A 27,880-nucleotide genomic window follows, 5' to 3' on the forward strand; every position below is an offset into this window, starting at 1 on the left:
GGGGGAGGGGGTCTGGAGCCCACCCTTCCTGCGCGCCCGCAGCGGCTCCGACACCCGACTCCGGGAGGCCCCGGCAGCTCCGCGCGCCGCCGGCCCGGCCGAAGCCCCCCGCGCGCGCGGCGCGCAGCCCCCCGAGCCGCGGGCCCGCTCTCCCCGCGTCCGCGAAGGGGGCCTGTTCACCTGGGCTCGGGCTGCAGACACCCCCTCCTCCCGCCCTCGCGCGCGCGCGCTCTGCCTTCAGGCTCCGGTTACCAGATCCGCGTTTACTTTGGAAAAAATCTAAGATCGCCACATCCGAGGAGACAAGTCTCGAGCAGGCGAGAGCTTCCCGAGATTTTTTTTTTTTTCCAATGGTCTTTGGGCAGCTCGCTGTTAAAAGCCGGCGCCCCGGAGCGTGCCCGGGCGCCCCGCGTCGGGGAAGCCGCGGCGAGAGCCCCCGGCGCGCACGGGCGAGGGAGAGCCGGCCCGGCCAGCTGCGGGCTCCGCTGCCTGCTCCTTACTTTTCTCCCCCTTCTTAAACGCAGCTAAAATGGCTGAATTCCGGCTTTTAATTAAAAACAGCCTATAATCGAAAACGTCTCGGCGTCCGCGGCTCCCGCGCCGCCTGCAGGGAAGCGAGAGGGGGAACCGACGCCCCTCGGCCGGGGGCGCGGGTGGGCGCCCGGGGCGCAGGGCCCGCCCCGCCCCCCCAGGGCGCCCCCTCCCCGCCGGCCGCGGCCACCCCCACCCCCACCCCCCCAGCGCGGTCCTCGGGGACCCCCGGCTGCGCGAACCCCGAGGGGCGGGTGGGGGTGGGGGCGGCTGGAGAAGTTTGGAGCCCGTGGCGCGCGGCGTACCTGGCGCGGCGGGGCTCCCGGCTCCGGGCTCCGGCGACAGCGACTCCGGCTCCCGGCGCGGCTAGGCGCCCGTGCTGCCCGCCATCCCGCGGCCGCCGCTCCCCTCCAACGCCCGCGGCCGCCTCACACTTTTTGCCCGCCTTTCCTTTTTTTGGTAGAAAACCGCTCCCCGGGCCGAGCGCTCGGCGCGCCAACTCCTCCGCCCTCCCGCGGCCCGGCTCCCGCAGCCCCCGGAAAAGCCAGCTTTCCTCCCGCCGGGCTCCCCGCTTTTTAATAAAATCCAGGTAGCGCCGGTTTAAAGAATCCCAAATCTCCATATACAGCCCGGGATTGGAAAAGGTACATTACACAACCCCCCTTTCAAGTTCCTCTCGCTGGATCTAAAAAAAAAAAAAAAAAAAAATTCAGCGGGGGGGGGGGGGAGGGAGGGAGTTGGGGGAGGGGCGCACTCGCAGCCGAAGAAACACGCATTGTTCCCGGGCGCCCACCCCCCCCGGGCCCGCCCCCGGCCGCTGCGCATTGGCCGCGCGCGACGCCCATCACGCGCATGTAAACACCTTGGCCCTCAGCCATTCCTATAAAACCAATTACGGACCTCGGGGCTCCAGCAGTTTCCAGGCTCCCCTCGGCGGGGCTGAATGATCAAAACTGGTGGTGAGAATTTTTCCGAGCCGTTTCTAGGCAGCCCTCCCCCTCCCCCAGCTCCGATCCCCCCCCTTCCTCCTCCTCCTCCTCCTCCTCCTCCCTTTTCCTCGCCCTCCCCCCGCGTCTGGGCTGAGTGATCAAAATAGAGGAAGATGGTTGTCGCCGCAATCCAGGGCTTTGCAAGGCGCGGTTTAATGGGCCGCCTGTCAGCTTCCTGCGCGCAGGAGGAGGTGACGAGCCGAGCCGGCCGGGAAGGGTCTGGGGCCCGGCGGGCTGCGCCCTGCGCGCGCTCGTGCGCGCTCGCGCCTTCCCTGGGGTGCGCCTCCAGAACGCGCGGCGCAGACGCCCCAACAGACAAGGGCTGCTTTTTCCTTTTTTTTTTTTTTTTCCTTTCCTTCCTTTTAAAACAAAGCCGCGATTCATTCCCTGTCCCCCAGCGGCGCGGTCGGGTGGGATGGGCAGGCGGCAAGGCCGTTCCCCCAGCCCCGGCCTGCGGGTCCCTCCCCGAGTCGCGGTGTCAGATGGTTACTGATTAATATTTTGGAGAGGCCGCGGCGGCGGGCAGCGGGTGAGTCTCTACTCTTCTAAAAGGGGTTCCTATAGAAACGCGGACCCGGGCGCGCCCCCCGCGCGGCCCGGCCCCGGGCTGCGGCGATGCGCACGGCTCGCCCCTCCCCAAAGCCCCTCTTTGCGTGGGCGCCCCCTCCCCTCCTTCCCCACCCCCCCCCCAAAAAAAAACCAGAGCAGAAAAAAGGATTAGAGCGGCTGAGCGCGAACCGAATCCCTCTCGATTCTGACATTTCAGCCTATTAGCATTTCTCCACGGGGCCTTCTGAAACCTATTAAAGTGTAATATTAAAAACCGCTTGGCTGGGGGCCTCTCTCGCCTTCCATCCGCCGCGCCCCCTCCAGGGAGGGCGAGACCGGGAAAGAAAAAGAAAAAAAAAAATCTGTTGAGCTCGGAGGAAGCAGCAGCCAAGCCCAAAAAGTGCTTGGCTGGCCACGGCGGCCGTGGGGGGGAGGGGAGCCCCAACCCCCCTCCCAGACATTGTACTTCTATTTTGCGCTTTCAGCAAAATCCTTTCTGGGCTGAGCCGCCCGGAGCTGCCCATGGCAGATGTCTACCTGGCTAGGGGCTGGGAGCGGGGGGCGCGGACCCCGCCGGACGGACGGTCCCGGGGGCCCCGCGCCCTTTCCGCAGCGCCGCGGGTGCCCGAGCTGGCTGGCGCACAGGTCGCGCGGTCGCTGCCTGGAGAGGGGCCTTGGCGATAGGATTTTAATTAACGCAGGAGGAGCCCGCTCTCTCGCCCCGCGCTGCGACTCAGCATTTCCACGTTGCTTTTTTGCATTTTTTTTTAAATCCATATTTAAGGCAACTTTTTTGGAGAGGGAAAAAAAATGAGCTGGTTCTCGCCCATTCGTTCTATTTTCTCGTCTCCACTTTTAGAAGAAAAAAAAATAGCGGAGGGGTGGTGGTGGTGGTGGTTAGGGCTTTGAGAAGGAGCTGGCGGGGGAGGGGGAGGGCGTCTTTAATTCCAGGATAAATTTGAGGGAAAAAAAAAAAGTTTAGCCTCTGGAGGGCAGTTTCAAGTTGCCCTTTCCGGGGCCTCCTGCGCTGGTTTCTAGGCTGCCCTCGTTTGGAAGCTGGAGGAGGGAGGAAGAAAGGCCCGCAAATAGCCGGAGCCGAGGGGAGCGAGCGGCGGTGTCCGCGCTCGGAGTCGGGCGCGCGGGGCTCCGTGGCGGCCTGGGCAGCCGGTGCAGCGCCGGGAGCGCCAGGACGCGGAGCAGAGGGGGGTTAGAGAAAGGAGGTATTGTGTCCGTGTGCCGCAGGGGAGGGGGCGGCTGCAGAAACCGCAGTGGAGCCGCACGCTGCGGGGAAGGGTCCACGCGTGGGGCCACCGAGCGCCCTTGAGCCGCGTCCAGAGGCCTCTGTGGGTCCCCCAGTAAAGCCTCCCACGCCCGCGCCCCCCAGCATTCGGCGACATCCCGTGGTCCCCCGCCCCGTCATCCCGCCCCGGGACCTGGAATGTTGTTTTTTAATTTTCGTGTAGTTCAAGGAGGGGTGGGGGCGGGGGTGGGTGGGGAATACAAAAGGCTCGCGGGGTGGAAAAAAACAAAGGCCTATTTTTATAAATGTTTAATGTTTTCACCCCTGGATGCGCCAAGACGCCGTAATTGTGGCGGCGGGGGAATGTGCGCCATAAATCATTTAGTTGCTAATAAAAAATTCTGCCTGTTTGCCCTGGATTTGCCAATGGCGTGTGCATTTTTCCAGCGTGTGCCTCGTCGGCGTGGCGAGCCGAGCCCCCTCCCTCCGGGGCTTTGTGCGCCCCCGGGCCGCCTGCGCGCGCGGTTAGAGGCCCCTCTGCGGTTCCGGGTGCCCGGCTACTGGCCGGGGCGCGCAGGGCCGAGCCCGTGCGCGCCGGTTCTCCAGGGCTGCGGCGCGCGCACGGGCCAGGGCCGCCCGCCCCGATCTTTGCCCGGCAGCTGCCCAGCGCCCCGGGGCCCCCGACACCGCCGAGTAAACAGCGATGGGGAGCCATCTTGGGGCGGGGGACGGGTCGCGAGCGGCGCGGTCGCTGCCTCCGGGGCTCCTTGGGAGACCACCGCCACCATGCACGGCGGGAGGGGCGGCCTCCAGGACACCTCGGCGGGGGCTTCGGGACCCCCCTCCCCGCCCTGGTGGGCCGCCTTCAGAGGTTAAAAGAAAAAGAAAAAAAAAAAAGAAAGAAAGAAACAGGTCTGGGCGCGCGTGCCACCCGCACCGGCTGCCAGGGGCCAGCCGCCATCTTCCGAGCCCCACCCCCCAACCCGCGCACCCCACCCCCTCATACTTGTGTTTACCCGGCGGGATCGGTGTCCAAAAACAGTGTTGACGCAGTGGGTGTGTGTGTGTGTTTTGTACTGACTGGGCGGAAAATCGGGGGTTGGGGGGGCGCCTGCTCGCAGCACCGAGCCGCAGTTCCGGGAGAATCCGCCCTGGCGGGCCTCGGCCAGGCGCGGCGATGCGGCGGCCGGCCTGGGCTGCCCAGCGCAGGCCTTTTGTTGTGTTCCCGGGCGCCTGGCTCCGGCCTCGGCTGCCGAGACGCGCCGGGACTGACGGAACTCCAAGCCCCTGGTTTCCACCCCAAAGGGCAGATCCACCTGGAGCCCGCTGGTTCCCCCTTGCTCGCCTTTGTGGGCGCAGGCTCGGTCCCCCGCCTCCCTCATTTCTGCCCAGCTCTTCCCGGAACTTGTGTGTTGCTGGCCGCGTAGACACGTTCTCCCCTTACCTTCTCCTCCAGAGGGAAAAACAAAAACCCGCATCCTTTCCTAGGCGCGGAAAACTCGAGCCACCCCGGAGCCCCGCACTCCCCAGCGAGCCCTTGGAGGGGCCGCCGGCTTCCGCCGCCCGCCCCGGACGCCGGGTCTCTGGAGCGCGCGTCTCCGCCAAGTCCCAGGCCCGGCAGCCGGAATGATCCTGGCCCGGGCGCCGCTAAAACCCGGAGAGGCCCTGCCGTGCCGCCGGCCCCTGCGGAGCTGAGGTGCGGCCGGGCGCCGCGGTGGCCGAGGACGCGGCGTCGGCGCCCCACGCGCCCACGGAACCCGGGAGCGCGGCGGTCAGAGCCTCGGCCGAGGCGCCCGTGCTGGCCCCGGCGGATTCCAGCTCCTCCCGGCCCTGGCCTCTTCCTCCGGCCCGGGTCGGGTCTTCCATTTCACTGCTTGGCTAAGAGAGGACGGATACGCGCAGGATGCGCCAGGGGCCTGCTTCGGCCATAAATCTCGCCGCGGGTCCTCCTTGCCGCCGCTAACAGGCTGGGGCCCCGAGCCGGCCTCGGGTCTCGCGCCGCGCGGGCATCCTGCTCGCGCCCTCCACGGCCTGGGGGCCGCGAGACGGCGCAGGGAGTCCAGCCAGGAGCTTCCTGTCCACCGAAGACAGGGAACGGTTTCGCCCACTCCGTGCCACCCCCATCCAAACCCGCGGCGCCGGGACTCTGGGGCAGTCCGGGCCTCAGCGCGCGATCACCGCCGCGGTGGAGGGACCGCTCCCGGCACTTCCCGGCAGGAGGACTCCGTGAGGCCACCCACATCATGGACAGGCGACACCAGGGCCCCCCAGAGTCAGAGCAGCCTGCCGGCCCCCTCCGCGGACTCTAGGCCTTGTGCGGGAGCGCCAGGGTGTGTGTGTGTGTGTGTGTGTGTGTGTGTGTGTGTGTGTGTGTGTGTGTTGCGCAGCGCAGCGAGGATCCAGCTGTGTGGCTGTGGGCCTGGGGTCGCCCTAGTCCTCCCGCCACGCCGCCGGCCTCTCGGTGCCTCCTAAGCCCCTCAACGTGGGCTCCGGGCCCGGCACCCTGGTGGGTCGCCGGGCTTGGACACAAGGAGTAGAAACATCGGGAAAGCAGGAACCGGTCGCGCGCGCTGGCGGCGGCCTGGGTGGGGGCGGTGGTCTTTGTACCCAACAGTCGTGGAGCGCCCGAGGGCCGGCCCAGAGAGGGTGCATTTGCAATAACAAGGATCCCGGTGACCAGCACTGTTCCATCTCTGCCGGAGAGGCGAGGAACATTCCCCGAGGGTGCTCCGCGCCGGCTGTGCGCGCGATCGGGGCCGACCTTCCAAGGAGAGGGCTTTGCGCACGGCTCAGCCGCGGACCAGGGAGGCCTTCACCCCTCCTGGGCGTCTCCCAAAACCTCCCTGGGCCAGTGGCAGCGACTGCGCGCCTCGGGGTGTTCGGAAACCTCGCTCTCGGCCTCTTCCTAGAATTTCTAGAAGTACGTTTGCAAGGACCCATGGCTTCCGGCGCAGAGGAATGCCAGCGCTGGCCCCGGCGGCGGCGGCGGAGCGAGCCCGGGGAGTGGAGAGGCTGTCCAGCCACATTCCGGCCGAGCCTCCCCGGCCCCTGCCCTGCGCGGCGCCGCAGGAAGCGCCTCGGAAAACAAAGCGCTGCGGTTCGAGCCCGAGGTTAAAGTCCACCGCGAGCGTTCTTTTCCCCGGAACCGAAGAGCGATAGCGCTTCTCCAAATAAACCGCCAATAAATCAGCTCCGGCGGCCGCGGGCTTAAGAGATCTGGTGACCTTGGGGCTGGTCCGCCTGCCAGCCCAGTCCGAGGACAGGCCCGGGGGAGAGGGCCCAAGGTCAGCCGCTGCCCCCTCCGGAGCGCGGCGGATCCGGGTTGGGGGGGGGAGCCGTCAAGGGCGTCCGCGGGCGTTGGTTGTGGAATGCTTGCCCCGGCGGGGTGGGGCGGGGCCTGCCGGGCCGGTTGTGGGGGTCGGCCTGGCGGGCGAGGTTGCCGGCGGGTCCCCCACGCCCCCGCCGCCGACCGACCCGAGCGCCTGCGCGCCGGGCACTGTGCTGGGCGCACACACACTGGGGCTTCCTGGGAGCGGCGGCCTTTGTCTGGGTGCGTGCGGCGGGCGCGTTCGCGCGGGGTGTGACTAATGGGATTTCTGTGTGGCAGTGCCAGGGTGACTAATGGAGGGCTTGGCAGCACGTGTGTTTGGGGAGGGGCGCTGCGCCTAGGTGGGGAGTCGCTGCCCGCTTTCCTCACTTCTCGACCCCTCCCCCAGCCCGCCGGGAGCCTGCCGTGGGCCTGCGAACCCCTCCCTGGCAGGCCCGAGCACGCCCAGCGCCCTGGAATACATTCCTTTGCCCCGGTGCCTCCGGCCGCCTCCGTGCCTCACGTGGGGCCTCCAACCCAGGGCCGCCCCTCTCGGGGCCAGAGCCCCCCCTCCCCCCGCCGTGGGTGTCCCCTGTTTCCCTCTGAAAGTTCCTGGCGGTGCGCGCACCGCGAAGCCCCGGCTTCCCTTGGGCCGCCCTGGGAGTCGGGTACAGTCAGACCCATTTAACAGATGGTAAAACAGGTGCGCGAAGTGTAGGAACGGGCAGCAAGCTAAGCCAGGAGGGTGCTGGGGAGACAGGTGCGGCCCAGCACCCCTGGAACCCACCCCCACCGACTTGTGGCCCCGCTCACTCCCCTCTCCCTGCCGTCCATTGGGGGCTTTCTCCTGCCTTTGCCCGCCGGTGGAGGTCAGAGGTCAGTGGGAGTCCCTGGCTTGGTGGGGCTGGGCAGGGGGTGCTGAAGTCGGGCTGGTTCTAGCTGGAGGCCCAGGGCAGGAGTCCAGCCCCTCCCCCCTGAACCTGCTGGTCTTCTGATTCCTCACCCCTACAGGTGACGTTTGTGACTCACACGCTCTACACGCTCATAAGAAGGGTCCCCGAGACCCAGAGATGGGGGCCACCCAGCCAGGTGCACGCCGCAGGCCGGCCCAGACTTGCTCAGCGCCCAGGATCCCTCCCCACCCCCGTGACACCCAAGGGAGGGGATGGCAGGGCTCCTGCAAGGAGACTGCTCCCGGGGTCTCCCCCTCGCTCCCACGCTCCCTCCATCTCACTCACACACACACGGCCCCTCTCCTCACCTCCCTCACGCCCGCCCACCCTCCCTGGCTTCTTTTTTTTTTTCTTTTTATTCTGTGGCATTTTCTTTGAAGCAGAAAATAAAAACATTTCCCATGGCAATGGCTTTGAAAGCTTCCCTCTCCTTCCTCTCCGCCTCCACCCCCCTGTCAATCCCTTTCTCAAGTCAGAAACAGGCCCTCAAGGACCCGAGCACCAAGGCCCCCTGGCAGCTCCCCGCTCTTCCAGGCTGCTTCTACCTTCACCCCTGCGAAAGACGGGAGGCAGGAAGCCCCCAACAGCTGCACTCACACACCCCACTTCTGTAGCCACAAAGACACCCTTCAGGAACCTTCTAGAACTGCTCCAGCCACAAGGACCTGCTCAGTTGCTTCCTTCTTCCGGAAAAGTCCGGCCCAGCCCCACTCTCCCTCCTGGGGGAACCCACATGGGACTGGCTGAACAGCAGGTGCTCCCAGTGCCTGTGTGAGGCCCTACGGCGCCGCCCCCTCCCCCCTGCGCCTGGGGATGTGGCCTTGGGAACTAGGGCCGCTGCGCGTGCCCATAGTGAGGGCAAGAGCATGGGTCCAACGACTGTGGCTGCAGGGGCAGGGCAGGGGCCGAATGTCCTAAGACAGGAGACTGCCATCAACCAGCCACGGGGAGGTCCTTCCAGGAGGGCCGGACACCTTGATCTTGAACTTCAAGGCTCTAGAAGAAATGTCTGTTGAGGCTGGAGGCCTCTCCTAAGAGAGAGCGCGCTTAAAAAAAAAAAAAAAAAATCAGGGGCAGGCGCTGTGGCCCAGCGGGTAAAGCCACCACTTGCAGCTCCGCTTCCGATCCAGCTCTCTGCTGTGGCCTGGGAAAGCAGTGGAAGATGGCCCACGTCCTCGGGCCCCTGCACCCACGTGGGAGACCTGGAGGAGGCTCCTGGCTCCTGGCTTCAGATCGGCACAGCTCCAGCCGTTGTGGCCATCTGGGCAGTGAACCAGCGGATGGAAGACCTCTCTCTCTGTCTCTGCCTCTCTTTTTTTTTTTTTTTTTTTTTGACAGGCAGAGTGGACAGTGAGAGAGAGAGACAGAGAGAGAAAGGTCTTCCTTTTGCCGTTGGTTCACCCTCCAATGGCCGCCGCTGCAGCCGGCGCACCGCGCTGATCCGATGGCAGGAGCCAGGATCCAGGTGCTTTTCCTGGTCTCCCATGGGGTGCAGGGCCCAAGCACCTGGGCCATCCTCCACTGCACTCCCTGGCCATAGCAGAGAGCTGGCCTGGAAGAGGGGCAACCGGGACAGAATCCGGCGCCCCAACTGGGACTAGAACCCGGTGTGCCGGCGCCGCAAGGTGGAGGATTAGCCTATTGAGCCACGGCGCCGGCTCTGTCACTCTTTCATTCTGCAAATGTCCACAATGGCCAGGGCTGGGCCAGGCTGAAGCCAGGAGTCAGGAGCTCCATCCGGGTCTCCCACATGGGTGGCAGGGGCCCAGGGACATGGGCCATCACCTGCTGCTTCCCAGGCACGTTAGCAGGGAGCTGGATCGGAAGCGGAGCAGCTGGGACTGGAATCAGAGCTCCAGCGTGATATGCCTGCGTCTCAGGCCGCACTGCTGCCCCCCAGGGAGAGCGTGCGTCAATGCCAACCCCATTCCCTTGGTAACCCGGTAATTCACTACTCCATGAATGGATTAATCCCCTCAGGGCGGCAGATGGCCCAGTCACTTCGCCCACGTCCCATTCACAAATCAAGCTGAGGGACTCAGCTCCCAGCGTGGGATTGGGGTCACGTTCAAAGCGTCACCCTTGGGCGGCTTCCACCTTGTGGCGACTGTGAGGAGCACAGCCGTGGACCTGGGTGTGGCGGTGGCCCCTTGCAGCCCCTGACGTCCCTCTGTTGCGTGAACCGCTAATTCTGGGGGTCTCTGAGACCCCCGTGCCGAGGCTGCTGTGGCTGTTAGGCAGAGAGGGAGAGAGAGAGAGAGAAACAGAGAGAGCTTCCATCCGTTGGTTCACTCAAATGCACACAGCTGGGCCAGGCTGAAACCAGGAGCCAGGAGCTTCCTCCAGGTCTCCCACGCGGGTGCAGGGGCCAAAGCCCTTGAGCCATCTTCCACTGCTTTCCCAGGCACATAGGCAGGGAGTTGGAGGGGAAGTGGAACAGCCGGGACTCGAACCAGCGCCCTGATGTGGGCTTAACCCTGACAAGTAGCGACCCTGACCAGGCTCTCAGGGCTGCTGGACGATATTTTTGGAAAAACATCTACTTGAGTCCTACTTTCCAGTCCGCCCGTTTGTTTTTTGTTTTGTGTGTGTGTGTGTGTGTGTTTTGTTTTTTGGGGTTTTTTTGCATTTTTGTCCTTGGCACTATTTTGAACACTCTCTGACCAAAACAACACCAGGAGGGGGCCACCAGTGCAGCCCACCTGGTGCAGTCCACGCCCACCCGGCCCCACCGCTCTCCTTCCCTGGACTTCAACAACCTCCCCCCACCCCCACCGGGCTGGCCCTGTGCGAGACCCTAAGGGTCACGTGGTGAGCACGACAGACCAGGGCCCAGTGCTCATGGCAGTGCACGTGAGCGTGAAACGGCACGTGACCGCTGTCCGCACCAGGGTCTTATCTGCACAGCTGAGGGTGACTCAGGGTGGACGTGTCCCGTCGCCCTGCCCGGGGCAGAACCTCCCACAGAGGCTGCAGATCCCCTGTGCGCTCGCTCTCTCTCTCTCTCTCTCTCTGTCTGTCTCGGCACAGTCCACCCACGCCGGGCCACAACTCCAGGCCCAGGCTTGAGTGCACGCATGTGGCCAGGACACTCCCCCACTGCAGCAGGAACCTTGCGTGCTGGAAGTGTCACCATGTCACGTCCAAGTCCAAGAGAGGGTGCAGCTCCGGCCCTGTTTGCTGGGGTGCGCATGTGCGTGCACCAAGCCCGAGCCCGAGTCTCTCTGTTCTTGCCTCTTGCTTGTTCACTCACTGCAGAGGCCACGTCCAGGCCGAGGTGCCCGCCACCCACATGCAGGACAGCAGGGGAAGGAGCGGTCCCTCCTCAGAGCCTCAAGGCTTTGGTGACATCCCCGGGTCAACAGAGTGGCCGAGCTGGGGCTGGTACCCTGTTCTGCCACCCCACCCCTACCCCGACGTGTGACTGTCCCCCCGGGAGCCCCAGAGAGCGCAGGCAGCGTGACTCAGTTCAGAGCGGAGTGGTCAGCAGGGCTGCTTCCTCCCGTGGCCATGGTGGCCGCTGGTCCGTGGCACTCGTGGCCTCGCAGCGGTGTCACCCCCGGGGCACCTCCCTGTGCGTGTGTAGCCTCACATGGGCGCCTCGCTTTTCTCCTCCACAGACCACAGCAGTGCCAGAGTGGAGCCCCCTCCCCCACTCGCTGACCTCATCCCAGCCAAATGCAGGGGCAGTGACCTGCTCCCAGGTCAGGTCCCAGGAGGGCTTCGCGGTAGCTTTCGCTGGTACAGGACTCACAAGGCCAGCCTTAGGCCCCCTGCCCGCGACACAGGACACGGAGCCCCTTCCTCACACAGATAGGGGTCCTCTCGCCTCCTCCAAGGACAGAGGGGGCGTCCTGGGTCTCCCAGGGGGACGTGGGACAGGGACAGTGCTGGCAAAATCCTCTCAGTGACGGGAAATGGAAATTAAAAGATAGAGTGAAATTAAGAGATAAGATTAAAAAAGGAGAGAATAAATGAGATAAAACAACTCAGAAAATGCACATTAAAATACGATAAGATTAGTTTTCTGAGAGGGGCTCTCTGGTGGGTTAAGCCGCCTCCACCAGCATTCCAATGAGTCCTGGCTGCCCCACTTCCAATCCAGCTCTCTGCTGTGGCCTGGGAAAGCAGTAGAAGATGGCCCAAATCCTTGGGCCCCTGCACCTGCGTGGGAGACCGGGAAAAAGCTCCTGGCTCCTGGCTTCAGAACAGTGCCGCTCTGGCCGTTGAGGCCAACTGGGGAGTGAACCAGCGGATGGAGTATCTTTCTCTCTCTTGTAATTCTGCCTTTCAAATAAATCAATCTTTTCAAAAATTTTTCCAAAGCAAGGCGGGTGTTGGGTGCAGTGGGTTGAGCGGCTTGGGATGTCTATGTTCCCATATCAGAGCGCCTGGGATCAAGCCCCGCCTTGGCTCTGATCCAGCTCCCTGCTAACACACGGGGGGCAGCTGGTGGCCCAAGTGCTTGGGCCCCTGCACCCACACGGGAGACCCGTGGATGGAAGCTCTCTCTCCCTCCATCCCTCCCTCCCTCTCTCTCTCTCTCTGTTCCTGTCTCTTGTTTGCTCACTCGCTACATGTATGTCTTTCTCTCTCTCTTTCTCTGTCATTCTGCCTTTCAAAATAACTAAATACATCTTTAAGAAAACATTTGCAAAGGGCAGCATTTGGCACAACAGTTAGGCCACCACTTGGAAGCCTGACGCCCACGTCCGAGGGCCTGGCTGGAGTCCCGTCTGCTCCGTTCCCATCCACCTCCCTGCCCGGCACAGGGAGCAGCAGTGAGGGCGTAAGGGCTTGGGCTCCTGCCCCCAACACGGGAGGCCAGCTGGGGTTCTGGGTCCCGGACTTCGACCTGGCCCAAACTGAGCTGTTGCAGTCATTTGGAGAGTGAACTAGCGGATGGAAAATGTCTCTCTCTCCCCCATGTTTCAAATAGAATGAAAATAAATTAATAGAAATTTAAGAAAAAATTTTCTGAAGTTCGTATACAAAAATGATACATGGATTTCAAAAGTTTTTGCAGGGGTCAGCGCTGTGGCACAGCGGGTTAAAGCCCCAGCCTGCGGTGTTGACATCCCATATGGGCGCTGGTTTGAGTCCCGGCTGCTCCACTTCCAATCCAGCTCTCTGCTATGGCCTGGGAAAGCAGAAGATGGCCCAAGTCCTTGGGCCCCTGCCCCTGCATGGGAGACCCGGAAGAAGCTCCTGGATCCTGGCTCCTGGCTCCTGGCTTCAGATCGGCCCAGCTCCGGCTGTTGCAACCAATTGGGGAGTGAACCAGCAGATGGAAGACCTCTCTCTGTCTCTACCTCTCTCTGAATTCTCTTTCAAATAAATAAAATAAATCTTATAAAAAAAGTTTTTGCAGCAAAATAAACTTGTCTTTTAATTCCATTTTCCACAAACTTTTTTTTTTAAGATTTATTTACTTATTTGAAAGAGTTACAGAGTGAGGAGAGGCAGAGAGAGAGGTCTTCCATCCGATGGTTCACTCCCCAGATGGCCGCAACGGCCGGAGCTGCGCCCATCTGAAGCCAGGAGCTTCTCCCAGGTCTCCCACATGGGGGCAGGGGCCCAAGGACTTGAACCATCTTCTACTGCTTTCCCAGGCCATAGCAGAGAGCTGGATTGGAAGTGGAGCAGCCGGGACTCAAACCAGCGCCCATATGGGATGTCAACACCTCAGGCTGGGGCTTTAACCTGCTGTGCCACAGTGCTGACCCCTGCAAAAACTTTTACAGTTATTTTCATTTTATTTAAAAGACAGAGAGAAGGGGGTGGGGTGGAGAGATTGATCTCCCATCAGCTGGTTCACTCTCCAAATGCCCACAAGAGCTGGACCTGGGCCAGGCTTGAGCCAGGAGCCCAGAAGTTAACCCAGGTTTCCCACAAGAGTAGGAGAAACACAAGGACTTGGGCCATCACCTGCTGCCTCCCAAGGTGTGCACCAGAAGGAAGCGGGGGTCGGGGAGACTCAAACCCAGACCCTCTGCTGGGGATGCGGGGGTCCCAAGCAGCCCCCAGCCGCTGTGCCAAACGCCTGCCCCTCTACCAACTTCCTGGTGCCCCCACTCGCCCACCAGAACCTCCAGGGTTCAGGGTCCCCGGGGGGGACTGTGTCCCGGCTGCCCACTTTGGTAGCCGACGTGTCCACACCCTGAAATCTGCCTGCACCTGCGAACCCGTCTGCTCAGCCTGCCTTCTCAGAGTCACCCCCACACCACCCGTCCTCAAATCCAGGCTGTGCGCTTTAATTCCGGGGGAGACGCAGTGCGAGACACACGGCAGGGCCAGCCCCGACCCCAGCATCCCCTCGCAGCACGGCTGCCCTAGCCGGCTCAGGCCGGCTGCCAGAACAAATCGGCGTAGACCGCTAGACTTCACGTCCTGCCCACGGAGCTGCCTATGCATCCATCAGCCACGTGCCCTCCACACCCAGCCCCACGGACCTCAACCAATGGATGAAGGGACACCGATTCGGTAGGGTTTTCAAGGATGAATAGGACACAAACGAGGTGTCAGCTCAGTCACCGTGGCTCAGTGGCTGCCGCCCAGCCCCTGGCGAGTGAGGCCCCCCCCGGGGGGGGCGTCCTGGGAGCCAGGTGGGGTGCGTGGGTCACAGTCCCCAAAGTCACTCCGGACAGGGGACACGGGCAGGAAGCAAGTCCCACCCTGCCCCTTCCCCTCTGCGATGCTGCCCAGGCGACCTGGCCACCAGCCATTTTCTTATCTGTAAAATGGGCATAGTGCGTGTGCGTGCCCTGTGCCGGCCTCCAGGGAAGGGGAGCCGGGCAAACAGAGGGAAGCAAAGGACTGGCCTGGACGTGGCGGAGCCCGGCCCAGCTTCCCGAGCCCCCTGGGCATCATCCCTAAAGTCCCGTGACTCTCCTGTCGCCGGAAGACGGGGTCTGTCTCCCCTAGGGGTGCTGTGGACTCCCCGTTTAACACTCGCCACAAGGCAGCTTCTGCCTTTCGTGTCTTGGGACGCCCCAATCCCGGGAGCCCCAGCTGAGCCCCCTCCCCAGCCTGCGCCAGCCGCCTTGGCAGGGGTCTCCCAGCCCCGTCACCGCACCCCAGCTGCAGCCACAGCCCCAACCTGCGGCTCCCGGAGCGAAACGAGCGGCTGTTGGGAGCCCCAAGAATCCAGGGGGTTTGTCTGAGCACAGACAAGTCCCAGGCTGGCCTGCACCTTGCCCGCAGGCCCTCCAGCCTCACCGCCTCGTCTCCGGGCTGGCGGGGGTGGGGTGGGGGACAGGGGAGCATCTCCCAGCGCTAGGGTCATCAGCTGCTGTTCCCGCAGGCAGGGAGCTGGATGGGAAGTGGAGCAGCCAGGACTCAACCCGCATCACCATAGGGGTTTTCACAGGGGAGGGAAAAGAAGCCCTTAGGGGCTCTCTGTGGCCCATCCGAACTTCCACCTCAATGCTAGCTGCTCATTACTGTTGGCCTCAGGGCCGGTGGTATTGAGCCAGACAAGGGCGCCTGAGCACACGCATCTGCCCTGAGCCGGCTGCTGGGAGACCGCGGGGAGGCAGGCGGGGGTCTTACATACGGGCACTCAGCAAGGAAGAACTTTGGTTAGCTCGCAGCCTTGTGTTTTGTTTCTAAGATTTCTTTATCTGAAAGGCAGAGTTACAGGAGATGGAGACAGACAGACAGACAAATCTTCCATCCCCTGGTTCACTCCCCAAATGGCCACAACCACCAGGGCTGGGCCAGGCTGGAGCCAGGAGTTTCCTGTGGGTCTCCCACGCGGGTGCAGGGGCCCAAGCACTTGGGCCGTCCTCTACTGCTGTCCCAGGCCCATTAGCAGGGAGCTGGGTTGGAAGAGGAGCAGCCAGGACTGAAACTGGTGCCAGTGTGGGATGCTGGTGGCACAGGTGTGGCTTAACCTTCTACGCCACAGTGCCAGCCCCCCCACTGAATATCTGCTGACCGCCAGTGGCCACTGGGAACGGAGACCGCGGCTAAGGAGGGGCCCAGGTGCCGCCCCCGGGGCGGGGTGCCCAGCAACGGGAGGCGGGCAGCCACCGAGTCTTGCAGGGTGACAAGGAAGGGGGCCACGGAGCTCACTCCAGCCTGGCAGCAGCAAGGGCACAACCCTGCCGGGGTCTCTCGGGCTGTGGCAGCTGCCGCCCCCCAAAAGGAAGCCCCTTGGGGCTTCGGGGGGGGGCAGGTTCCCTCTCTGGACTCTCTCCATGCCCTTACGGCGAGCCTTTGGGCCATCTTCCGCTGCTTTCCCCCGCACATTAGCAGAGAGCTGGATCAGAACTGGAGCAACTGGGACTCGAACTGGCGCCCACTTGGGATGCCAGCATCGCAGGCGGCAGCTTAACCTGCTACATCCTTGATATTTTTTTAAAATAAACATTTAAAAGCCGGCGCCGCGGCTCACTAGGCTAATCCTCTGCCTTGCGGCGCCGGCACACCGGGTTCTAGTCCCGCTCGGGGCGCCGGATTCTGTCCCGGTTGCCCCTCTTCCAGGCCAGCTCTCTGCTGTGGCCAGGGAGTGCAGTGGAGATGGCCCAAGTGCTTGGGCCCTGCACCCCATGGGAGACCAGGAGAAGCACCTGGCTCCTGCCATTGGATCAGCGCGGTGTGCTGGCCACAGCGGCCATTGGAGGGTGAACCAACGGCAAAAGAAGACCTTTCTCTCTGTCTCTCTCTCACTGTCCACTCTGCCTGTCAAAAAATAAAAAATAAAATAAAAAATAAAAATAAAATAAACATTTAAAAATAACTAAAAGGGGCACGCAGGGCGTCCGGGGCCTCGGTGGCCCACAGCACCCAGTGTTCCGGGCAGTCACCCACAGCCACAGCTGAGTGCCATGTCCACCGCTGGGGCGTGGTCCAGAGGCCCGCAGCATGGAGCGCAGGCGGCCATCTGGCTCTGGGGCGCCACAGAAGTTTAATCCGCTTCCTCGCCGCCTGGAACCTGGGTGTCCCTGGGGACCTCATCCCTTCTGGGATCTGAGACTCACCCTTGCCAGGCAGAGGCTGGTTCACTCCCCAAATGGCCGCAACAGCCGGGGCTGGGCCAGTCTGAAGCCAGGAGCCTGGAGCTCCATCCTGGTCTCCCACGTGGGTGGTGGGGGCCCAAGTACTCGGGCCAGCACCTGCTGCCTCCCTGCGTTCACCCCGGCACAGAGCTGGGATGGAGGGCACAGCCAGGGCTGGGCCCGGGCACCCTGAGGTGGGTGCGGCACAGCCCATCCCGGGGGCAGCAGGGACCGCGTCCCCCAGGTGGAGCTGAGCAGCCTGCCTCGCCGTGAGAAGTCTTTTCTGAGTTCCTTAGTAGGATAAACGTTTCAGAAAAAAAAAAAGGTCCCAAAATCATTTTGCTTATTTCTTAAAATTTTTAGTTTCATTCAAAAGACAGAGCGATAGAGAGAGAGATTTATATCCATTAGTTCACTCCTCAAATGGTTGCAATGGCTGGGGCTGGGCCAGGCCACAGCCAGGAGCCAGGTCTCCCGCATGGGCAGCAGGGGCCCAAGGCCTCAGCTTGGCCTTTCCCAGGTGTGTTAGCGGGAAGCTGGATTGGAAGCAGGGCATCTGGGACTTGAACTGGTGCTCTGATAGGGGATGCCAGAGTGGCAAGTGTGGCTTCACCCACTGCGCCACACTGCCTTCCCTACTCAGTTTTCAGAAATGAGAGAGAGCTTCCATCCGCTGGTTCACGCCCCAAATGGCCACAACGGCTGACACTGGACCAGGCCAAGGCCAGGAGCTTCCTCCAGGTCTCCCACATGGGTGCAGGGGCCCAAGCACTTGGGCCATCTTCCAGTGCTTTCCCAGGCCATTAGCAGAGAGCTGGATTGGAAGAGGAGCAGCCGGGACTTGAACCAGTGTCCATAGGAGATGTTAGCATTGCAGGTATCAGCTTAACCTGCTACACCACAGCGCCAGCCCCAAATCACTTATTTTTCAAGCTTAGGACAAGCTAGCAGAATTAAGGTTCACCCTTACTGCGCTGTGGCTTTGGCAAAGCCTGCAGGGTTTTTCTGACAGAGCTGAACAACGCCTGGCTAGGGAGCTGCAGAGTCAGCCAGCAAGGTCCCCAGGCAGGCAGGACGCTGGGGAGAAGTGCCCTGGCCTCCCTCTGCCCCTACCGCAACCTTCCCTTGGCTGAATCCCACTGGGAGCTAGAGACCAAGGGGCCCCAGGGACCCAGTCTGCAGGCGGCAGCTCTCCGGAGCACAGAGCAGGGCGAAAACAGCTTGAGAAGGACACGTGTCTGTTCACAGGGGCACCTGAGGGCCGTTAGGCACCATGTGATCCAGGCTCTTCCAACACCATCATCTGCCCTGGTCTCTCACGCTCAGCCTCCCAGGGCTGGGAAGGCGGTACAGGCCCTGGTTAGGCTGGGCCCTGATGCTGGCAGGAGCGGGTGTGGCCGCCTGCCGGGTGGCCAGGCACTGACCCAGACGCAAAGCTGGCAGCCCTGGGTGGAATGTGGCCCACCCCCTGTGACACCCAGGTCCGGATGTGATTGGTGTTGTCGTGGGGAGGGAGGCGGGGCCTCTAAGAGGTGGGTAGGCCGTGAAGAGGGATGAACCCCGGTCTCTCACAAAGCCAGTCTCCCTCTCAGGTCCCCACACGGCCACCGTCCGCATTCTGCCACGCCCCACCAGGAGCTGAGGGGACGCCTGTGTCACCCTCTTGGGCTCCACACCATGAGCCAGAATAAACTCACTTCCCCATCAAAAGTCGCCCACTCACGTGTTCCAGGACAGTGACAGAACGGAGACGAACACGGGGGCATTCGGCATAGCACTGAAGACTTCGCGTGCCCAGGTTCCTTATCGGAGGGCCTGGGTTCGAGTCCTGGCTCTGCTCCCAATGCCAGGCTCCTGGGAATGCAGACCCCGGGAGGCAGTGGTAATGACTGACGTCCCTGGATCTCTGCCAGGCAGGTGCGAATCTGGACGGAGCTCCTGGCTCCGGCCCTGGCCCAGCCCTGGCCATCGCAGGCTTTGCGGGTGACCCAGCAGACAGGATCTCCCTCTCTTCCCTCCCTCCTTCTCTCTCTCTCTCTCTCTCTGTCTCGCTGCCTCTTGATTTTACAAACAAAAACAACGGTGTCCCCCTAAAACTCCCTGTGCACCTGGAACCTCAGAAGTGCCCCTGTCTGCAGAGTGCCTTTGCATAGCGACTGATTAAGGATCTCAAGATGAGCGCCTCCCGGCGTAGGACAGGCCGGAAATGCCAGGACTGGTGCCCTTGAGAGAGGAGGGGCTCAGGGACACAGGAGGACGGCCGAGGACCGTGGTGACAGGCGCTAGGGCGATGCGGCTGCCGCCCAGGGCACCCGCAGCTGGAGAGGGCTGGGAATGGCTCTCCCGGAGCGCACAGAGGGGGCCAGCCCGCCCCGGGCCGCCTCGCTGGGCAAGAGCCGCTGCCTGGGGTCTGGGGCCTCTCGCTCTGGGGTGCTGAGCCCTGGCATGCCCATCTACCCCCGCCCCCACCGCCGCCGGCCCCACCACCGGGCTGGACGTGGACCTGGCCTCCTGTGGGGCGAGCCCCTGCAGAGCCGGCATCCCACAAACACTTCTTTGGACTGAATCTCACTCTTCTCGCACAGGACATCGGGAGGCAGCAGAGGGCCAGACGCTCCCCAGCTGGGCACTGGGAGGAAGGGGGTTGCTGGGATTGGGGGAGGGTTGGGGGGTCCTTTTTTTTCTGGCATTACCTGTTCTTTCTGGCTTCCCTCTGACACAGGCAGGCAGGACACATTCTGCAAAGGGGCTCCTATCACGGCCCCCGCCCCTCCCAGACGCTCTGAGATTAGCGGGGCCCAGCTCTCCCTCCCCACCCTGGCCCACAGCCCCCAATGGTCTCCTGGGAATGGGGCCCCTTTGTCCTCCCCCAGACACAAACCACAATTTTCCAGAGTCCCGAAGCCCTCTCGCCCACCCACCTGGGGCTCTGAACCCAGTGTGGTCACTCCTGCACTGGGCAGACCAGGAAGGAGCTCGGGGGTGGGGCAGGGGTGACTGGGAGAGCCTGGGTCTCCTGCCCCAGACTCACCTGCTCTCTCTCACCCCCTGTGAGACCAGCCTGGCCCCCTCACCCCCTGATTGCTCCCAGCCAGGGGAGCTGCCAAGGCTGTCCCCGAGGGTGGCACCTGCCACGGTCTAGGACTCCGAGGGCCGCCGAGGGTGTGTAGTTCTGCGAGCTCCCGGTCCCCCACCCCAGGGAAGGACCATGGTGACGCCTGGGCAGTCCCAGAAGCCCTCAGGCTGCGGCTGGTGCCTCGCTGCCTTGTAGCGTGCCCAGGAGCCCGGCTCTGACCTGAGGCGGCACGGGTCAGTCAGTCCCACGGACGGGTCAGATGGGCAGTAAGACGCGTGAGTGGTGGCAGGGCAGATGCATGCATGGGCGAGTGGGTAGCTGGGTGGGGACGTGTGTAGACAAGTGGGGGGCTTGCATCAGTGCTCTCTGCCCCCCCACCCCCGCCTCCTGCAAGCCACTTCCAGCTCTGGCTCTGGGAGCCGTCTCAGACACTCCCCACCCCCAGGCAGGAGGGATGGTGCCCCCATCCCCTGGCCCGGCGCTGCAGGAGTTGGGAGGGGCGGGCACCCAGGCCTGAGTGAGCCCCCCACCCCCACCACCCCCCGCCCCGTCCTTTGCACCCGGGGTGGGGGTAGGGTAGAGCCAGGGAGAAGGGGTGTGTGCAGCTGACATCCGGGCTCTTGTTTGTCTCTACTCCCGGCATTTCTGCACTGGAATCTGTGGCTTTTACACCCAGAGGAAATCACCGGGAGCTTTCAGACGCCACCCAGGGAGGCTGTGGGCAAGAGCAGACCTGCAAGGCAGGGGGCGGGGAGGGAGGCGCGTTCCTGGCAGGGCCGTGACCCGGGCAAGGTGTTGGTGGCCCTGGGTGTCTGCCAGGGCTGGAGTGGGTTCCTACAAGCCCGCAGGGCCTCCCTCCCTGCCCGGGTTGGACCAGAGGCCCCCAGCGCAGATGCACCGAGCCGTGGGCAGGTGTGGGGACCGCTGGAGGCAGCCCCTGCGCATCCAAATGGCAGCTTCCCCTGCAGCCTCTTTCATTTGCTTTCTGTAGAAAACAAGCTAATGGAGCCGCGAGAATTCATTAAGAAAAGAGCAGGCCTCAGCGATTCCCTGGCATCAGCGGCATTCCGCAAGGGGGGAGGAGCCAGGGGGAGGAAGGAGAGGGAGGAAGGGGAGGAGGGGGAGGAGAACGGAGAGAAGGGGGGAGGAAGAAGGCAGGAGAAGGGGAGAAGGAAGAAAGGGGAGGGGGGAAGAGGGGGAGGAGGAGGGGAGGAGGGGAAGAAAGAGGAGGGGGAGGAGAGGGAGGGAGGAGGAGGGGAGACAGGTTTGGAGGGGCTGTGGCTGCTCTGGATTCCAGGGTGGACCGCTTGCTCCCTGGCTCCCTCTACTGCTTGCCAGAGGGGCGGCCGAGCCTCAGTTTCCCCATCTATGGGTCACACGGCCTTGGTCCTGTGGGAAGGTGGGGGGGCACCTGTCTGATCAGTGTCTGGATCCAGGGCTCTGACTTCAGGAGGCTCCTGAGGCCTGGAGAAGTGCACAGCTGTGTCTCCGTGTGCCCTGCGAGTACCGTGTGTGTGTGTGTGTGTTCCCTGTGTACACCGTGTAGCTCCGTGTGCCCTGTGTGTACGCCCTCTGTCTCTGTATGTGCTCTGTGGGTACCGTGTGTGTGTGTGTGCCTCTGTGTGTTCCTGATATACACCATGCAGCTCCATGTGCCCTGCGTGTAAGCCCTCTCCATCTGTGCCCTGCGGGTACCATGGGGGGGGTCTCGCTGTGTTCCCCGTGTACGCCATCTCCATGTGTGCCCTGTGGGTACCGTGCATGTGTGTGCGTGTTCCCCATGTACACCGTGTAGCTCCGTGTGCCCTGTGTGTATGCCCTCTGTGGGTACCGTGTGTGCGTGTTCCCCATGTACACCGTGTAGCTCCGTGTGCCCTGCATGTACGCCCTCTCCATGTGTGCCCTGCGGGTACCATGTGTGTGTGGGGTCTCTGTGTGTTCCTCGTGTACGCCCTCTGTCTCCATGTGTGCCCTGCAGGTACCGTGCCTGTGTGTGGGTCTCTGTGTTTTCCCCATGTACACTGTGCATCTCCGTGTGCCCTGCGTATGCTGTGGTCCCCGTGCATGCCCTCTGTCTCCATGTGTGCCCTGCATGTGCTGTGTCTGTGTGTGGGTCTCTGTTCCCCATGTACACCCTCTGTCTCCATGTGTGCCCTGCAGGTACCGTGCCTGTGTGTGGGTCTCTGTGTTTTCCCCATGTACACCGTGCATCTCCATGTGCCCTGCGTATGCTGTGGTCCCCGTGTACACCCTCTGTCTCCATGTGTGCCCTGCAGGTACCGTGGGGGGGGGTCTCTGTGTGTTCCCCGCGTACACCCTGCATCTCTGTGTGTTCCCCGTGTATGCCCTCTGTCTCCATGTACACCCTCTGCCTCCATGTGTGCCCTGTGGGTACCGTGTCTATGTGTGGGTCTCTGTGTTTTCCCCATGTACACTGTGCATCTCCGTGTGCCCTGCATGTGCTGTGGTCCCCGTGTACGCCCTTTGTCTCCATGTGTGCCCTGCAGGTACCGTGTGTGTGTGTGTCTCTGTGTGTTCCCCGCGTACACCCTGCATCTCCATGTGCCCTGCGTGTGCTGGGTTCCCCATGTACACTCTGTCTCCGCGTGTGCCCTGCAGGTACTGCATGTGTGTGTAGGTCTCTGTGTGTTCCCCATGTACACCCTGCATCTCCGTGTGCCCTGCACACGTATACACTTGCTGTCTCTGTGCCTGTGTGTGCTATTCCCCATGTACTTTGTGTCTCTGTTTTCCGTGTACACCCTGTGTCTCCGTGTGCTGTGTGTGTGCCCCATGTACACCCTGTGTCTCCGTGTGCTGTGTGTGTGCCCCACGTACACCCTGTGTCTCCGTGTGCTGTGTGTGTGCCCCACGTACACCCTGTGTCTCCGTGTGCTGTGTGTGTGCCCCACGTACACCCTGTGTCTCCGTGTGCTGTGTGCCCCATGTACACCCTGTGTCTCCGTGTGCTGTGTGTGTGCCCCATGTACACCCTGTGTCTCCGTGTGCTGTGTGTGTGCCCCATGTACACCCTGTGTCTCCGTGTGCTGTGTGTGTGCCCCATGTACACCCTGTGTCTCCGTGTGCTGTGTGTGTGCCCCATGTACACCCTGTGTCTCCGTGTGCTGTGTGCCCCATGTACACCCTGTGTCTCCGTGTGCTGTGTGTGTGCCCCATGTACACCCTGTGTCTCCGTGTGCTGTGTGTATGCCCCATGTACACCCTGTGTCTCCGTGTGCTGTGTGTGCCCCACGTACACCCTGTGTCTCCGTGTGCTGTGTGTATGCCCCATGTACACCCTGTGTCTCCGTGTGCTGTGTGTGCCCCACGTACACCCTGTGTCTCCGTGTGCTGTGTGCCCCACGTACACCCTGTGTCTCCGTGTGCTGTGTGCCCCACGTACACCCTGTGTCTCCGTGTGCTGTGTGCCCCACGTACACCCTGTGTCTCCGTGTGCTGTGTGCCCCACGTACACCGTGTCTCCGTGTGCTGTGTGCCCCACGTACACCCTGTGTCTCCGTGTGCTGTGTGTGTGCCCCATGTACACCCTGTGTCTCCGTGTGCTGTGTGCGTGCCCCATGTACACCCTGTGTCTCCGTGTGCTGTGTGTGCCCCATGTACACCCTGTGTCTCCGTGTGCTGTGTGCCCCATGTACACCCTGTGTCTCCGTGTGCTGTGTGCCCCATGTACACCCTGTGTCTCCGTGTGCTGTGTGTGTGCCCCATGTACACCCTGTGTCTCCGTGTGCTGTGTGTGTGCCCCATGTACACCCTGTGTCTCCGTGTGCTGTGTGTGCCCCATGTACACCCTGTGTCTCCGTGTGCTGTGTGTGCTCCATGTACACCCTGTGTCTCCGTGTGCTGTGTGTGCCCCATGTACACCCTGTGTCTCCGTGTGCTGTGTGCCCCATGTACACCCTGTGTCTCCGTGTGCTGTGTGTGCCCCATGTACACCCTGTGTCTCCGTGTGCTGTGTGTGTGCCCCATGTACACCCTGTGTCTCCGTGTGCTGTGTGTGTGTGCCCCACGTACACCCTGTGTCTCCGTGTGCTGTGTGCATGCCCCATGTACACCCTGTGTCTCCGTGTGCTGTGTGCCCCACGTACACCCTGTGTCTCCGTGTGCTGTGTGCCCCACGTACACCCTGTGTCTCTGTGTTCCCCACGTATACACAGCTGCGTGTGCACTGCTGCCCCGGCTCCTGGCACAGGTGGCTCCGGGGACCTCCGTGGGCCCGGCTGGGTGGGAGGCGCTCCTGGTGTGACCACAGCAGGGGCTCACGGGCGCCACCTCGCTCCCCAGATTCTGCAGGCTCCGGGGACACCTACTGGCCACGGGCCACATCACCATGGCAACCCGGCTCTGTCTCCAACCTCCTGCAAGGCTCACGGGGGTGGGACCGCCCCAGCCGGAGGGTGGGCCCTGAGGTGCAGGGCAGATAGGGCTCCCTCAGCCCACCGGGTCCTGCTGGCTGCTCCCCGCCAGTTCGGGGTTGGGGGTCCCTGCCCAGCCCCTACTGCTGACCACAGGCCCCAAGTGGCGGCCTCCACTGACTCATCCATCTGCCACCAGTGGCCCCATCCCACCCCTCAGGGCCCCCAAGCCTTCCAGGTCGCCCCTCCTCTGCCCACGGCCCCTCACCTGGGCAGCTGTCACCTGTCACCACGAAGCCCTGTGCATGCGTCACAGTCCTGGCTGCTCCTCCAGCTCTATAAACAGCTCTGCTGCCCCCTCCCAGGATGCTGTCCCAGCAAAGCCTTCCAGAACATTCCACCGCTGTGCCCCTCCCAGCATCCCTCCACCTGCCTCGTGCCAGCATTGCCCAGGGCTGCCCTGCTCCTCCCCAAGCCGCAGTCCCACCTCAAGCAGGGACCCTCCTGTCCCCTGCTCCGGGGAGCGGCCAGGTCAGCTGAGGCAAAGACCCTGAACAGTGCGGGCTCAGCCAGTCCTGAACCCGGGCGTCCTGCACAGCTTGGCCAGGGCCCTCTCTGGAGACCCCAACGTGGCTCCCAGGGCGGCAGGGGCTGGTGTGGACCTCAGGCCACCGCCTCTGCTAGTCCCTTGGGAGGGGGCAGCACTCAGCGCCACGCTCCGCCCTGCCTGCCCCAGGAGCCTGTGCCTTGGTCCAGCCCCACCACCTCCCTCCGCACTGGACAGACTGGCCACCCTTGCAGTGCCCAGCCAGACGGAAGTGGCCACGGGGGTGCTCAGGCCTTGTTCTGCTGCCACTGTGCCCGGGGCAAATACTCAGCTCCAGGGGCCCAGCGGCTGCCCAGCCCTGCTCGCCCTGCACTGGCGCCGAGGATACGCCCAACCCCAGCTGCAGCTGGCCCTGGGACGCACTGGTCCGGTGCGGGGTGGGGGTACCCTGTGCCCCAGCCCCTCCACCGCAGGAGGGCTCGGCCAGTCTGCCCACGCCTCACTGTACTCCCTGTCCCCAGCTCCTACCTGCTGCTCTCTGTCTCTGACCCTGTCTCCTCTGAGCTCTCAGAAGCGGAGCCGCCCTGCTCCACGCCTCCCCAAGGCAGTGGGCTTGGGGCAAGAGGAGCGGAGATGGGGAAGGGACAAGTGGGGGGGAGTCCCAGGTCACTCAGACACCTTGGGAAGCTGGGAGGCCCTGGAGCAGGGGGGTTGGGAGGCTGCCTGGGTGCCCTGGACTCCAGGCAGGATGAGTGCATGGACGCAGGGGACAGCCTGTGCCATGGCCCCGGAGTGGGCCAGGTGTGGGGCTTGGAAAGGAGGCTGGCGTGGCAGAGAGCAGAGCACAGGGACGTGGCCTCAGAGCCCGGCCGGTCCCTCTCGCACATCGCGGCTGCAGGTGCACAGGAGAGAACGGCTCTCGCTGGGGGCCCCCGGCTGGGGCAAGCCAACCTGGGGCAGAGCGGACGCTCGGGGCAGGCGGCCAGCCCTGGGCAGTGAGGGCCCGCTGTGCACCCGGCGGCCTTTGACAGCTGAGAGAGGGCGGCTCCCCAGGCCTCGAGGCCACATCCCCGCGAGCCGCTGGCCCCTGCCCCCACGGAGCCTCCGCCACGGTTCCGCTGCCCGTGTGCCGCCCGCTTCCTTGCCGTGGAGCCCGGCTGGAAAACCGCCCGCAGTTCGAGAGGTTTCTCAGCGCAGGCTCGGCGCTGGCACGTCAGGGCCTTATCTCCCCCTTCCAGAGCTGTGGTGTGCGTTTCCCTTCCTAAAAGGAAAAAAGATCCCAGAGAAACCACAAACTGAAAAGCAGGCGGCCGAGGCCGGATTCGCCTGCAGCTTTCTGGGAGCTGATAAGGAGGCGCCAGTTGCCAGGGCGACGGAGCAGCGCAGTGCCCAGCGTTTCCGGGGCGACCCCGCTGCCCCCCAGGGCATTTCTCCTTGCAGAGGGGGCTCCCGGCCGTGTCGGGGCCAGGACAGGAGCTGTGCAAAGGCAGCAAGGCCGACCGGCTGCTGGGGGGCAGGGGGCGTGTCTGCGGGGGCTCTGACCCTCGCACAAGGGCAGACCACCTGCTCCATCTACAGCTGACCCACAAAGCTGGGAGAGGGGTCTGAGCTCCGGGACAATGGGTTAAGCCACTGCCCGAGACGCCCGCACCCCACGTCGGAGTGGTACTTGGAGTCCCCGCTGCTTCCTGCTAACGCGCCCGCGACGGCAGTGGAAGGTGGCCACAGTGCTTGGCCCCTGCGCCCCGTGGGAGATCAGCGTGGAGCTCCTGGCTCCCAGCTTTGGTTTGGCCAAGCCCTGGCTATGGCAGGCATTTTGGGAGTGAATTAGCAGAAGGAAGATCAGTGTGTGCGTGTGGTGTGTGTGTGTGTGTGTGTGTGTGTCTTCTGCCTTTCAAACAAATAAAAATACAAACCTAACTCGGGGTCTAACAATTAGGACGACCATGTCCCACAGCCAGGTGCCCGGGGCCAATTCCCAGCTCCGGCTCCTGCTCACATGAACCCTGGGAGGCAGCCGCCACGGCTCCTCTCAAAGAAAGACAGCGACAAAGCAGGATTCAGCAGGGTGAGGGCTCTCAGCAGGAGCAAAGCGGGCGGGGGGGGGGGGGGCATGGCCCGGGCGCCCTGTATGGGGTGGCGGGAGTCCCCTGGCTTTTGCAGAAGGGCAGCCCCAAACGAGGGCGGAGACAGCCGGTACCCAGCACATCCCCGAGGCCTGACCTGGCAGGGCCCAGGGGCAGCAGAGAGAGGCCCGGAGCTGGATTTGGGGGCCGGCAGCTCCGGGGTGTATCCACAGCATGGGGGACTTTGAAAAGTGCACGGAAGAACAGAGAGAAAAGCCACCGCTCATTTTGGAGCAGAAAACAAAAGGAAACTCTGAAGTCCGAGTGTGTTTTTTCCTTAACAGCATCTCCCCGTGGACACCAACTGGCAAAATGCAAACAGAAGACGCCTTCCATTGGTGAGACGGCAGGAGGAGCGGATGCCTGGGGCCGGCCTGGGGACTCAGACGGGTCCGGCCGAGCCCAGGCAGGCAGGGCGGCAGGAGCTGCCCACGTCCCATGTTCCCAGAGCGCCGCGGGCCCAGTGTCCAGGACACGGCGTCCCGTAGCAGAGCGCGGGGCTCCAGCCCCCTGCCAACGCAGACCCTGGCGGGGGGGCAGCAGGTGATGGCTCAAGTGCTCAGGCCCCTGCCGCCCCCATGGAGACCTGGATGGAGTTCCTGGCTCCCGGCTTTGGTCTCTGGGGACAGTTTTTCTGCCCTGGCTCGGGGCAGGGGGGGGGGGCAGGAAGCAGGAGGTCCCCACCCTCCCTGGACACAAAGGCAAACTTTGGGGTGCTGGCTGGGACGCAGTCACTGCTCAACGAGACACAGAACAACGTCCGTGTACCTCTTGTGCTGCCGCCGCACTTCCTGGTCTGGGTGCCTTTACAATGATCTTTCTCTTCCGGGCAGCTGGCGGGCGGAACAGCAGAGGACTCGGCAGACAAAAATCCCAACCGGGAGAGGCCGGCCCTGTGGCCCAGTGGGCACAGCCCCAGCCTGCAGCGCCGGCCTCCCACGGGAGCACCTGTTGAGAGAGAGTCCCGGCTGCGCCGCGTCCGACCCAGCTCCTGCTAATGCGCCTGGGAAGCAGCGGCAGGTGCCCTGCACTCACGTGGGAGACCCTGAGGAAGCTCCTGGCTGCGCCTGGGCCAGCCCTGCTTGCTGCCATTTGGGGAGTGAGCCAGTGGATGGACGCTCTGGCTCTCTCTCCCCCTTTCACTGTAACTGTGCCTTTCAAATAAAGAAATACATCTTTTAAAAATC

General features: G+C 63.2%; 1 protein-coding gene and 1 long non-coding RNA gene across 3 annotated transcripts in view; one reads left to right on the plus strand and one right to left on the minus strand.

Moving 5' to 3' along the window:
• Positions 1–1,205, minus strand: part of TNRC18 (trinucleotide repeat containing 18) — an 82,627-nt gene extending 81,422 nt beyond the window's left edge. The window contains exon 1 of the mRNA XM_070064332.2: positions 837–1,205. The gene's annotated coding sequence lies outside the window, so the exon portion shown is untranslated. The remainder of the gene's footprint in view (positions 1–836) is intronic.
• Positions 1,206–1,909: 704 nt separating this feature from the next.
• LOC138846975 (uncharacterized) lies at positions 1,910–27,880 on the plus strand. Of its 2 annotated transcripts, XR_016225851.1 has the most exons (3): positions 1,910–2,049; positions 26,978–27,031; positions 27,527–27,880. It is a non-coding gene; the product is annotated as an uncharacterized LOC138846975 (long non-coding RNA). The 2 variants fall into 2 exon arrangements; XR_016225852.1 differs by lacking the exon at positions 26,978–27,031 and having other exon boundaries at positions 1,919–2,049.

Source organism: Oryctolagus cuniculus, chromosome 19 (assembly GCF_051225735.1).
Source record: "Oryctolagus cuniculus isolate XC-2025 breed Fujian yellow rabbit chromosome 19, ASM5122573v1, whole genome shotgun sequence".
Classification (NCBI taxonomy): domain Eukaryota; kingdom Metazoa; phylum Chordata; class Mammalia; order Lagomorpha; family Leporidae; genus Oryctolagus; species Oryctolagus cuniculus.